This window comes from Nomascus leucogenys, chromosome 3, assembly GCF_006542625.1.
Source record: "Nomascus leucogenys isolate Asia chromosome 3, Asia_NLE_v1, whole genome shotgun sequence".
NCBI lineage: Eukaryota > Metazoa > Chordata > Mammalia > Primates > Hylobatidae > Nomascus > Nomascus leucogenys.
In genome coordinates, this window is record NC_044383.1 from 95,164,039 (window position 1) to 95,176,640 (window position 12,602).

Here is a 12,602-nt window from a genome sequence, read left to right on the forward strand (position 1 = left end):
AGAATCTCCCTCATACTGATTTCCTTTCATGTTTTGAATCTAGTCTCCAGGAAAAGCCCATTCTATTTTAAGGTCTCACCTGGGTCAGGTCTACTCAGCATAATCGCTCTTTTTTAAAGTCAGCTGTGCTAAATAACATAACTTAATCAATAGAGTAACTATCTCATCATTCACAAATTCCAGGGGTTATAAAAGATGTTTATACCTGGGAGCAGGAATCTTGGGGATCAACTTAGAATTCTGCCTACCACAGGGGGTAATAACCTTACTATTACTATTACTAAAGTAATAAAAAGTTACTAGAAGATAACAGTTAAAACAGTATGACACTCCAAGGTGGGCGGATCGCTTGAGCCCAGGAGTTCGAGACCAGTCTGGGCGACACGGCGAAACCCTGTCTCTACTAAAAATAAAAAAATAAAAAGTTAGCTGGGCATGGTGGTGCGTGCCCATAGTCTCAGCTACTTGTGAGGCCGAGGCAGGAGGATCACTTGAACCCAGGGAAGTTGAGGCTACAGTGAGCTCTGATCATGCCACTGCACTCCAACCTGGGTGTCAGAGTGAGACCCTGTCTCAAAAAAACAAAACAAAACCAGTATGACACTGATGAACAAATAGGTCAATATTTATTGATCAATAAATAATAGATTCAGGGCTGGGCACAGTGGCTCACATCTATAGGAGTTCGAGACCAGCCTGGCCAACATGTTGAATCCCTGTCTCTACTAAAAATAGAACAAAAAAATTAGCTGCACATGGTGGTACGTGCCTGTAGTCCCAGATACTTGGGAGACTGAGGCAGCAGAATCGCTTGAACCCGGGAGGCGGAGGTTGTAGTGAGCCAAGATCACACCACTACACTCCTGCCTGGGCAACAGAGTGAGACCCTGTCTCAAAATAATAATAATAATCATAGTTTCTATAGATAGTAGGTCTAAATTGAAAGTCAATGAATAAATCCAAAAGCATATAGAGATAGAACATGAGAAAGATGATTTTCAAATTATTAGTGAAAAAGATCAATTATTTCATAAGTGACAGCCATCTGGAAAAAGTAGAGTATGATCTCATATGAATTATATAAAATCACATAACTGCTATAACAAACCCCAGGTTCTCAATGGTCTCACGTAATTAAAGTTCATCCTTATGTATGTCACGTATGGTTGGCTGTTACCAGGTTGTGTAGTCTCTCTCATGGTCATTCAGGGAGCCAAGCTCTATTCATCTGGACACTCTCTAGAGCTGTGCTGTTCATTGTGTTGGTTACTAGCCCCAGTCCAAAGTGAGATGTGCTGTGAGTATAAAATACACATCAGATTTTGAAGATATAATATGAAGAAAAGAATGTAAAATATCCCATTGATACATTTTGTACTGATTACTTGTTGAAATGATAATATTTTTGATATATTGGGCTTAATAAAATATATTTTGACAATTCCACTTTTTGCTTTTTTGTTTTTTTTTGAAATGGAGTCTTGCTCTGTCACCCAGGCTGGAGTGCAGTGGTACGATCTTGGCTCACTGCAACACCCGCGTCCCAGGTTCAAGCAATTCTCCCACCTCAGCTTCCCAAGTAGATGGGATTATAGGCACCTGCCATCAGGCTCGGCTAATTTTTGTATTTTTGTAAAGAAGGAGTTTCACCATGTTGGCCAGGCTGGTCTTGAACTCCTGACCTCAGGTGATCTGCTCGCCTCAGCCTCCCAAAGTGCTGGGATTACAGGCGTGAGCCACCACACCTGGCCTAATTTTTCTTAATATGGCTACTAGAAAATGTAAAATTCCATTTATGTCTCGCATGTATGGCTCACACTTATTTCTATTGAACACCACTGCTCTGGAATTTTCTCCAGAGCCTTCCCCATGGTGACTTGAAAATGGGAGGGTCCCATGACTGTCCCTCACATTCCACTGGCCAGAACTCAGTCACATGGTCATACGCAACTGCACAGGAAGGGGAGAAAATGTTGTCCAGCTGTGTGCCAAGAGGAAGGGGAGATGGATTTGATGAACAACTAGGCATCTCTTCCACAGATCCCTCACTCACACCTTGCACCAAAACAAACAGTAAAGGAATGAGATTAAAATGTGGTAAAGAGGAAGGAAGGAAAAAAGAGAGGAAGGGAGGGAGCCAGAAGAAATGGGAAAAATTTTAATTTTAAAAATAATTTTTAGAAATATTTTTATAATTATTTTTTTACAAAATCTCAGAATATAAAAGGTCCAAATATGCCTCAGAATGTAGATCTATAAAAGAAAAAAGAAAAGATCAATTTAAACAATCTTGAAATTCAAAAAAAAATCTACCTGACAAAAGAGAACACCACAAACAAAGTAAAAACAAGTCAAATTCTAACAGGGAAAAATCTGACACATTGATATCTCAACCAAAGTATAAATTTCCTAAAGTATAAAGACCTCTTACAAATCAATTTTAAAAGAGCAATAAAACCCTATAGAGTAGTGAGCAGAACACATAAAGAAATAATTCACTGAAAAGGAATAAAAACAGTTTCTAAAAGTATGAAAGAATGATTCTTGACTTCACCTATAACTAGACAAACACAAAGCTATATGTTTAACCTGTCAAACTGGCAAAGATTAAAAGATGGGTAACACGTTGTGTTGGTGACGGTGTGAAGTCAGGTTGATGGGGTATAAATTGCTCTAACCTCTGTGGAAAGCAATTTGACAGTTAAATTCAGCATATTCTTGCTCTTTGATCCAGTAAACCCACTTCTAGCAGTTTATCTTGCAGATGTACATAATGAAAAGACAATGTACAACAATACAGTAGTCATGGTGAAGATTTGAAATACCTAAATGTTTGTCAATGTGGAAACAGTTAAATGCAATGGAATACTGTGGAGCCATATAAAGAATGAGGCCTAATATATATGTGTGGTATGTATGGTCATGACTAGTATTCCATACTCTACTCTTAGTCACAAAAGCAACGTAAGAATAGTGCGTAGTGTGGAAGGGTAGACAGAGATTGACTTCAGAGAGAGGAAGGAGAGTATTTAGAAGGTAATCAGGGGCCGGAGGAAAGAGATGAGAGAGCAACTTTCCAGCCGGGCATGGTGGCTCACACCTGTAATCCCAGCACTTTGGGAGGCCGAGGTGAGCGGATCACCTGAGGTTAGGAGTTCGAGACCAGCTTGGCCAACATGGTGAAACCCTGTCTCTAATAAAAGTACAAAAATTAGCTGGCCATGGTGGCACGTGCCTGTAGTCCAAGCTACTCGGGGGGCTGAGGCAGAAGAATCACTTGAACCCAGGAGGTGGAGGTTGCAGTGAGCCAAGATTGTGCCACTGCACTCCAGACTGAGTGACAGAGCAAGACTCTGTCTCAAAAAAAAAAAAAAAAAGCAACTTTCCTTTTATAATATATCCACTTCAAAAACTTTTTGCTGTTCAAATTTTCTACAATGTGCATGTATTGGCCATTTTTAAAAGTAGATAATATATATTTAAATTTTGGAAGCAATGTCCTTCTTTGTGTTATTTGTGTTCTCTGAGATGCAAGTAATTTATTGGGGAACACCTGTAATGGAAAATGGGGATGGAGCCAGAGGCAACGGGGAGAATGCTCAGAGTGTGATGAAGGTCTGACCCTGGAGAAGACAGGAGAGAGGGAAGGAAATTTTGACAAGGTCAATGAACGTCCTTGAGCCAAAATTGCCCATCAGAAGAAGTCCCACCTCTCCCAGGAGAAGGCGTGCCTTCCTATTCCTGCTACACTGAGAGGTTGGCTGGGGGCAGCCCCTGGGAAGCGCAGCCTCAGATGTGTTGATGGATTCAGAGCACAGCAGCTGGGGCCCTTGATCAGCTGCACTCCCTGCAGCAGATCTCATGGCTGTGACCCCTCCAAAATCTGTGCTGATCACCTCTTCACTGAAGTTTGCAAATATTGCTCTTATGTGATGACTTCCTTGATTTTATAGTTATAGTGACTTGGATTCTTCTGATTCTAGGAAGTAACTTTTTTCTTTAATCATTTATTCATCCATTCATTTAACTAGTCTTTATTAAATGCTTACCACATGTTACGTACTGAGCTAAGTGCTAGGGACACAAAAGTGGACAAAACAGACCTGGATCCCAGATTCATGGACTTGAGGATCTGCTGAGCAGGCAGAAATGAATCAAACGATCAGCCAGCATATAACTTCCAACTCTAATGAATGCTGCACAGAAAAAGTGTAGAAAGTCATGATGCATCTGACACCAGTTGGAGTTTGGGGAAGGCTCCACAAAAGACGTGAAATATTAGAAATAAATGCTCATTGAGAAAACAGTGTGCAGAAGAGTGTAAACTACAAAACTAGGCCAGGTGGTGGCTCACGCCTGTAATCCCAGCACTTTGGGAGGCTGAGGCAGGAGAATTGCTTGAGCTCAGGAGTTCAAGACCAGCCTGGGCAACATAACAAGATCCTGTTTCCACAAAAAATCAAAAAATGAGCCAGGTGTGGTGGCATGTGCCTCCCATAGTCCCAGCTACTCAGGAGGCTTTGGTGGGAGGATCTCTTGAACCAGAAGGTCAAGGGTGCAGTGAGCTGAGATTGTGCCACAGCACTCCAGCCAGGGTGACAGAATGAGACCATGTATCAAAAAAATAAAAACTAAAAAAGAGAACAAAACTAAAATCACTCATAATTCTAGAACCAGAAATAACCTCACCTAGCAGCTTTCTTTGTCTTTTACAAAAAATGCAGTTGTCTAATACAGCACTGTTCAATAGAACAGAATGTGAGCCACATGTGTAATTAAAAATTTTTGAGACTCTTGAGACATTTTATAAAATTTTTGGAGAAGTGCTGTTCTCATTTGCATTGCTGGCAGTCCTCAGAGTGCATGTCTCACTGTGACTCTGGCAGTGGTGACCAATGTAATTTCCTCTAAATTTGTTAATTTGATTTGTCAAATTTGGCATTTCCTTATTTTCACAAACAATTCTGAAGTCTTTGCATTCTAGAGAGGCTGAACATTCTTTGTCCCTCTGCTCATTAGCTAATTCATTTCTAGTTTTACATTACTAATTTTCTTCTTTTAGAAGTGAATGAATGGTGCCTCTTACACTGAATGGAGTCGGATGAGGCCTGATACTTGTATTTATTTTCATATGGTAACATGGTTTGATTTCAAATCTCACCAACAATGGTTAAGCTTTGCCGACTGGGAGATGTGGTGCTGAGTATCAGGGAAATACACTGAGAGCTGGAGGGTGCTCACAGGAAGCATACGAGTCCTAGAGGAAAGCGGCAGGCCGGGCACAGCAGCTGAACCACGAGGCTGTGCACACTCAGGTACTATGGGACATCTGGGCGCCCACGAGAGCAAGAGTGGGGCTGGGTAGCCGACTCTGGAGGGATAGCGTTCATGGAAGCAGTGAGACTTGAAACAGACCTGGGGGAGAAGGATCTCCACGAGTAGGGTGGGATGAGAGGAGCCCAAGGCTGGGCTGAAACAGTAGTGGTGTCTAATAGCAGATGTGGGAGACAAAGCAGGAAGGTCTGCTGGGCCCCTGTTCCAGCAGAATTTAAATACCCCCCTGAGGCTTTATTTTATAGATTTTGAGAACCTGGCTGGGCGTGGTGGCTCATGCCTCTAATCTCAGCACTTTGGGAAGCTGAGGTGGGTGGGACACTTGAGGTCAGGAGTTCGAGACCAGCCTGGCCAACACGGTGAAACCCTGTGTCTACTAAAAATGCAAAATTAGCTGGGCTTGGTGGTGCACACCTGTAATCCCAGCAACTTGGGAGGCTGAAGCAGGAGAATCCCTTGAGCCCAGGAGGTGGAGGTTGCAGTGAGCCGAGATTGCACCACTGCACTCCAGCCTGGGTGACAGAGCAAGAATATTTAAAAAAAAAAAAAAAAAAAAAGGATTTTGAGGACTTGATGGTGCTTTTAAGCAGCTTTATTTTTCCTTTGAGAAGAGAAAATCCTAATTCACAGAGCTTTTCAAGGGAAAGGGCCTAAAGAGAGAAAAAGTGGCGTGTCCTCAGCTCTTCTGCTGAAGTCAGCCTACCAAGGAGAGATCAGCTTTAGTTCTTCAGAGACATACCCAGTGATTCCAGGTGTGTGCAGGAGAGTGGCCAAACAGCTAAGGCAGTAAATCTGTTCTTCCTGCGTGTCAGCGGCCCACCTGCCATGGCCAGGGAGGCTCTGCTGGCGCTTGAACCAGGCTTCTGCCAGGCCCCCTCCACCCACCCCCTCCTCTACCCCCTCCCCTTCACCACCTCCCACACCCTCTTCACCCCTGCCCCTAAACCCCCACCTACCCCGGGGTCTAGTCCTTTGGGGGGAACATGAACTTGGCCTTCTTTAGAGCAGGCTGACCAATGGCTACCTCCATTCAGAAATGCTTGCTGTAACTCAGGACATCCTGTGTTGGCTTTGTCCCAAAGTCCAGGTGAAAATCTCCGAGCCCTCTGCACATCTTAGGAAGGAAGAGGGACCAAGCATCTAATGAGGTCTCTGATCTGGGGAGGAGAAGCACTTTGAGGCAGGGCAAGCCTCCTCCAGCACAGACAAGGCAACACTTTCTTTAGTGGGGGTCCTTTTCAGAACCAGGTGTTGCTAAGATTTAAAAGGTATTCTGTTTCCTAATTCAACTGAAATACACACAATCCGCCCCCAGTGCTGGGTTCAACCTCTTTTTGCCAAGGCGGTTTTTACAAATGCTGATGAACCACTCCATGTGGCTTCCTAGGCAAGCACATTCCTCAAGCATTTTGACACCGGCTGATGATTTAAAGTCCCTGTGGCTGCATAAACAGTGGAGGCCTGCCCAAAGTGTTGGCTGATTAGAAACCCATTGGGCAGGCTCGCCCAAAAGGGCCTGGGGCTGGGTGAGAGCTCCACCTGCCTTCCCTCCTTGGGTGAGGAGGAGTGGGGTGGAAGGAAGGTGAGAAGGTGGTGCCCCTTTTCTGGATCTCTTGGTTTCTCTTTGACTCTCCATCTAGTATTCTCTGCATACACACACACACGCGCGCACACACATGCACACTCATACGCGTACGCACACTCGTCTCTGCCTATGACTGTTCAATATCTTGTTGAATAGGCTCTGTGAGGGGCTGGGGGAGGGGCACGTGTTGGAGAGAATGCCTACTTTACTTCACTCGCAAAGATTCATCCCAAATTCTGTGGGGGTGTGTTGGCAAGGAGGGGAGGCAAGACTAAACAGAGGGGATAAAAACTTGCATCCGCATGATTGCTTTTTAAAAATATGACAACTTGTGAAAGCTTTATTTTCTGTTTATAGTGAAAGGCATTTCTTCTTGCCATTTACAGAGCAATTCTGCAAGAGAGCTTCAGCAAAATTCCAAAACAATCGCATGGAGAGTCGGCACAACCCAGGTCCGACTTTGGTTCCAGGCGAAGTTTCTTTTGTCGTTTGCTCGCCTCCAGGGACGCAATCTCTATACTCTCTGTGGGATGGAGTGGGGAGTTGAGTGGAGGGAACATTAAATACTAGGAAACCCGAAGAAAAAGCGAAAGCAACTGCTTTCTCAGGCTGCTCTTCCGAGTTTCGTAGTCCGGGAACGATGAAGGGAGACTGCCACCTATGGGCCAGGTTCCAGGGACGCCCGCACGTGGGGTTCTGTGGGACAGACGCAGTCTTAAGGTAGAAGGGAAGGCGTCTTCATGGGACGGTGAGTCACCGCACACTCTGCTTGCAGGCAGAAGCACTCTTAACTCATTCAGGACAGATGAGCATTTTCCCAAGTTGAAGGACTCTTTTTTTTTTTTAACAAGAGTGTGATCTTGTGAGCCAAGTTCTGTAATACAAACAAAATAATGGAACTGACACCCCAGGACCCACCATTTAAATTAAACAGATGTTCAGTTCACATTGTTTGGCTGTGAGATTCCACAGGGGGATCCACTCCGGCACTATACCTGAAATTGTATGGCTGCTTAATAAAAATGAATCAGCATAATGAATCAGAGATAAACATCCTCTCGCCGTGACATCCCAGTAGAAAAGCAACAGGATAAATAACAATTGGGCAAATATCAAACCCATTCCAGCAGATGCCTGGGGTGGGGGCGAGGGAAATGAAAGTGGAATCAGACACAAAGGGGAATATAAAAGGAAACACAGTTGTAAAACTAGAGAGGGACCTCACATACAGTCATGGTAATGGGATAAGAACTGAAGAGTATAATTCAATCAACTCTGCTCCCAACGTGAAAAAGAAAAGTCATATGCTTTGAGCTTGGCAAGTGGGAGATGGCTATTGTGTTATAGTGGTTCCAATGGTCTCATACAGTTGTCCTTTGATATTTGAGATCTATGTGTTCGTGAATAGCAAATCCTATTATTCCCATTGTCTTCCATTAGAAAATCAGATCTGCCACACAATACCCATACAATACTGGATTTAGAGTAACCAAGCAGTCTCGACTCCTGTTGCAGAGAAGGGAGTGGTGTAGGTATTTGTGTGTGCATTTTTTTGTCTGAGTGTGTGTTTGTACATGTGCATGTATATGAAAGCATGTGTGTATGTATGTGTGTTTAAAAAGGGAGCTCAGGAAGGATTATGGTTCTGTCACTCCAAACCAAAGGGGATTTAAGATCCTCTGCCCGGCATTATGGCACCTAGAGAAAAGCTAACCCTGTCCAGGGAGGCATCTCCCGTGAAAAGGCACATGTATTGAATAGGCACAGGTCCAGACCCATCAGAAAGGCAGAGTTGGGCTGTAGAGTCTTCAACAGAAATCAGCAGGTAAAACTTGGGATGCTAGAATGGTACTGTACTTTCAGCAAGTGGCAAAGGAAACACAGGAAAGAATCCAACAGAAGCAGGATGGGGATTTTCTGGGCAAACTAGTAGGCTGGGTGAGGGAGAATAACCCAGTGTTGCACTCTATGAATAATCCACATTTTGTTTGCCCATTTTGCTCCTGAAGGACCTGTAGGAGACAGGAGCTAGGCCAGAACTGTTCTCTTAGCCCCATCAACTGAGGGATAGTAGCATCAATTCCTAAGTGAAGAAGAACTGGTGACTGATACCAGAACCCATCGAATGTCCTTTAGGGTTCTTTGTACATAAAAACATAAATAGTGCCAAATTCTGTAGCTCAGCTGCTCTTTAAAAAAACACTCTTTTTATCTTTTATGAAGTGTAAGTTCAAGAGTCTTTCTAGATGTTGTAATATTCGGACACCTGGTTTAGGAGGCCTCTCTCTCCCCCCCTTCATATATGTGAACCATAACCAGGAAGATCTGAGTATCTTTAACATATTAGTAAATTAGATATACTATCGTTTCATGTACTTTACATTTTATGTAAATTATATTGTATAAATATTTATGTTGCATCTTTCTAGTTTATCATTACACATTTTAGATGTATCCATGTAGGTGATAAGGATCTAGTTCACTCATTTTTAAGGCTGTGCAGCATTGCATTGCATGAATAATCCACATTTGATTTGCCCATTTTGTTCCTGAAGGTCAGGTAGCTTGTTTCCACTTTTAAGCTATTACCCAGAGTGCTGAAAGAATGTGCTTTTGTTCATATCTCCTTGGACCTATGTGTCTCTTGGGAACTTCTAGACATATAGTGGCAGAAGTTTTGGTCATAGGTTATGCATTAACTTTACCAGATGTTGCCAAATCGCTCTCTACAGTGGGTCTGTCATTTTTACATGCCCACTAGCAGTGGATGTAAGTGTCCATTTCTCCATTCTCATTAACTTTTGGTATTGTCAGAGTTTTTTCAAGAAATTCCCACTCTAATAGGCATGAAATAGTATCTATTTGTTTTAATTTGCATCTCCTTGACTACTAATAAAGGCGAGCACATTTTCATGCGTCTATAGACCATTAAATGTCCTCTTTTGCCGATTGCTTGTTAACATCCTTAAGCTTTTTTGATGTTCAGTTGTTTCTCTTTTTCTTGCTTATTTGTAGGAGCTAGTTGTATATTTTGGATAGTAATCCTTGGTTGGAAATGTGGGATGTAACTATTTTCTCCAAGTCTGTGTTTGTCTTCTTGCTTTGCTGTTAGTGCCATTTGTCATTAAGAAATTTAAAAAAATTATATACTTCAGCTTCTCACTTTTCCATGATAATTTTTGGTTTTGTATTGTTTAAGAAACCCTGCCCTCCTTGGATGTCATAGAAATATTTTCCTATAGTTCTGTCTAAATGTTTACTGCTTTTCCTTAACACATCTGAAATTTATTTTTGTTCACGCAGTGAGGTATGAATCTAATTTTTCCTTTAGAAAATATTAGCCAATAGTCATAGTGCCATTTATTGAATAGTCATCCTTTCCCGGCTGATTTGCAGTGTCACCTCTTATATCCTAAGTTCCTACTTATGTGTGTTTCTAACTTTTTCAGAAAATTTGCCCCATTGATCTATGTAGCCAAATGCTGATACCAGAATATTTTATTTTATTTTCCAGGTGTAATTTTATTCCACCTTCTCCAACTACAGAGTTCCAACCTTACAGGACAGAGCATTATGTGGAGGGAGGGTAAAGACTTGGTATGAAAAAAGTGATAATGACATACACTGGTTCATTTCTGGGTTTCTTCCCAGGCCAATTCAAAACCTCCAAAATAAAGTCAAGTAACACAATAGGCTTGTGCTTGCATCACAAGCTGTTTAGAAAATGTGCCTAGATCTCTGACTCAGACAAGATGTCCTCCCCACCATGGGCAAGGTCTGGTGGGGAAGACACTCCCAGCCTTCTTCCAATACTAATAAATAACCTGCAGAATGAGCAGCGCTGGAGAGCTGGCCCTTGACCCACCCACTGCTACTGTGGTGGAGCCAGGCCTGCCTCATAGCCCTCTGTCTTCATGTCATTGAGCTCTAGCTCCTCATTTTGGTCAAAGGTGTGCTTATAACGCTCCACCTTCATCTCAGGATCATCTTCAGGTGCATACACATTCTGCAAGTAACTGTTTCCTGCTGGATCATCCATAATAAAGTGGGTCTTCATGTTACCTTCAATGATCTGGTCCCTCTTCTGGCTAAACTCCTGCAGTCTCTCCGTCTGGCCAGGATTGGAAATGTCGCCCAGTGTGAAAGGGTTTTTGGTCACCAGTTCCCAGATATCTTTCAGCAGCCTTTCCAGTGTGGTGAACTTGCCCCCGAGGATGGCCATTCCCAGTCAAATCCTAGCTCTGGGATTTCCACACTACAAGTCTCAGACTTGAGGAGGTCTCTGGTCATATCTGAGGGACCTGTGATGTGGAGGGTGATCCTGGTGCCCAAGGGTTCTACTGCTTCTCCAGATTTCACCTCATTGGTCTGATGCCCGCAGTTCTTGCAGTTGGTCCCTCCTTAAAGTGAGGGATTTGTACTAGTTTCATGTTGGTCTGAGTGGGGGCATTGCATTCTGGGTCGTTTGTGTTAAACTGGAGCACTTCATTTCTGAGATCTTCCTCTTCTGGCTTCTCTGTTGGTGCTTCTGCTTGGGGCCCCAGCATCTCTTCCTGCTGTCGGGTCCGGTTGTAGTGTGTGATCACCAGGGCATCATCTTTCAGAGCAGCATGTGGGTTTTCCATAAAGCTGTTCCCTGAGGGATCATCAATGATCAGAGTGAAAGGGGAGGCTGCTTGCTTTAGCTCCTTCAGTTTGACAATGAACTCATCAACTCTTTCAGCTGTGGCATCTTTTTTGCCCTTCGTGCAGGCTAGTCCTGCTCCAGGCCAGAGATAACATGGGTGATCAATCCTTCAACAGTGTTCAGAGCTCCTTTCTGGCGAAAGGCAGGAATCTGAAAATCTAGCTCAGGAATCCTTGTGGTAGCAGAGTCAGTCTTCACCACTTCTCTGTTCATGTCCTCCAGAGCCCTGAGGGTCAAAGTGTAGCGCACTCCCTGGTCCTGGATCTTGCCTGCCGATTGGATCTCCATGTTGTTCCAGCCACAGTGGTAGCAGGAAAAGGAGCTCACGGTTATTTCTTTGAAGAAGGGAATCTTGGTGAGCAGGAGGCACGTCACGCCATTGTGGTAAGTTCATGCACAGTGACTTGATCTGGGTGGGCTGCTGCTCCTCGTCCTCGGCGCTGATGGGCCGGAACAGATGACCCAGGGTGGGCGGCAAGGCCAGGGTGGGCGGCAAGGCCAGGGTGGGCGAGGGGGCAACGGCTGACCCTGGGGACCCCACTTCCACAGCCCCGGTGGCCGCCATCACCACCCTGCATCCAAAATATTTTAATTACTTATTTAATTATTTAACCACTGCACTTCAGCCTTCAGCCTGAATGACAGAGCAAGACCTTGTCTCAAAAGGAAAAAAATATATATACATATATGTAAATGTATGTGTATGTGTATATATATATGTATATATTTGTATATACAAAAAATTTAAATAAATTTAATTTTAATTTTATTATTTTAATAAAATAAGTTCATTTTTGTTAAGTATATTTTCTTTTATTTACCCCACATTTACTCTCAGTATAACGAGGGTGCAAGACATTAAACGAGGAAAGATGACTCTTTTTCAACAAATGATATTGAGATAACTGGATAGGCATATGCAAAAGAATGAAGTTGCACCCCCTCTTCACTTCATTTATAAAATTAACTAAAAATAAGTTTTGCTATCTGTTAGGG

The 12,602-nt window shown here is 43.2% G+C and overlaps 1 pseudogene; it reads right to left on the reverse strand.

Moving 5' to 3' along the window:
* Positions 1–10,790: 10,790 nt before the first annotated feature.
* Positions 10,791–12,171, reverse strand: LOC100600316 (annotated as a pseudogene).
* Between the last annotated feature and the right edge of the window lie 431 nt (positions 12,172–12,602).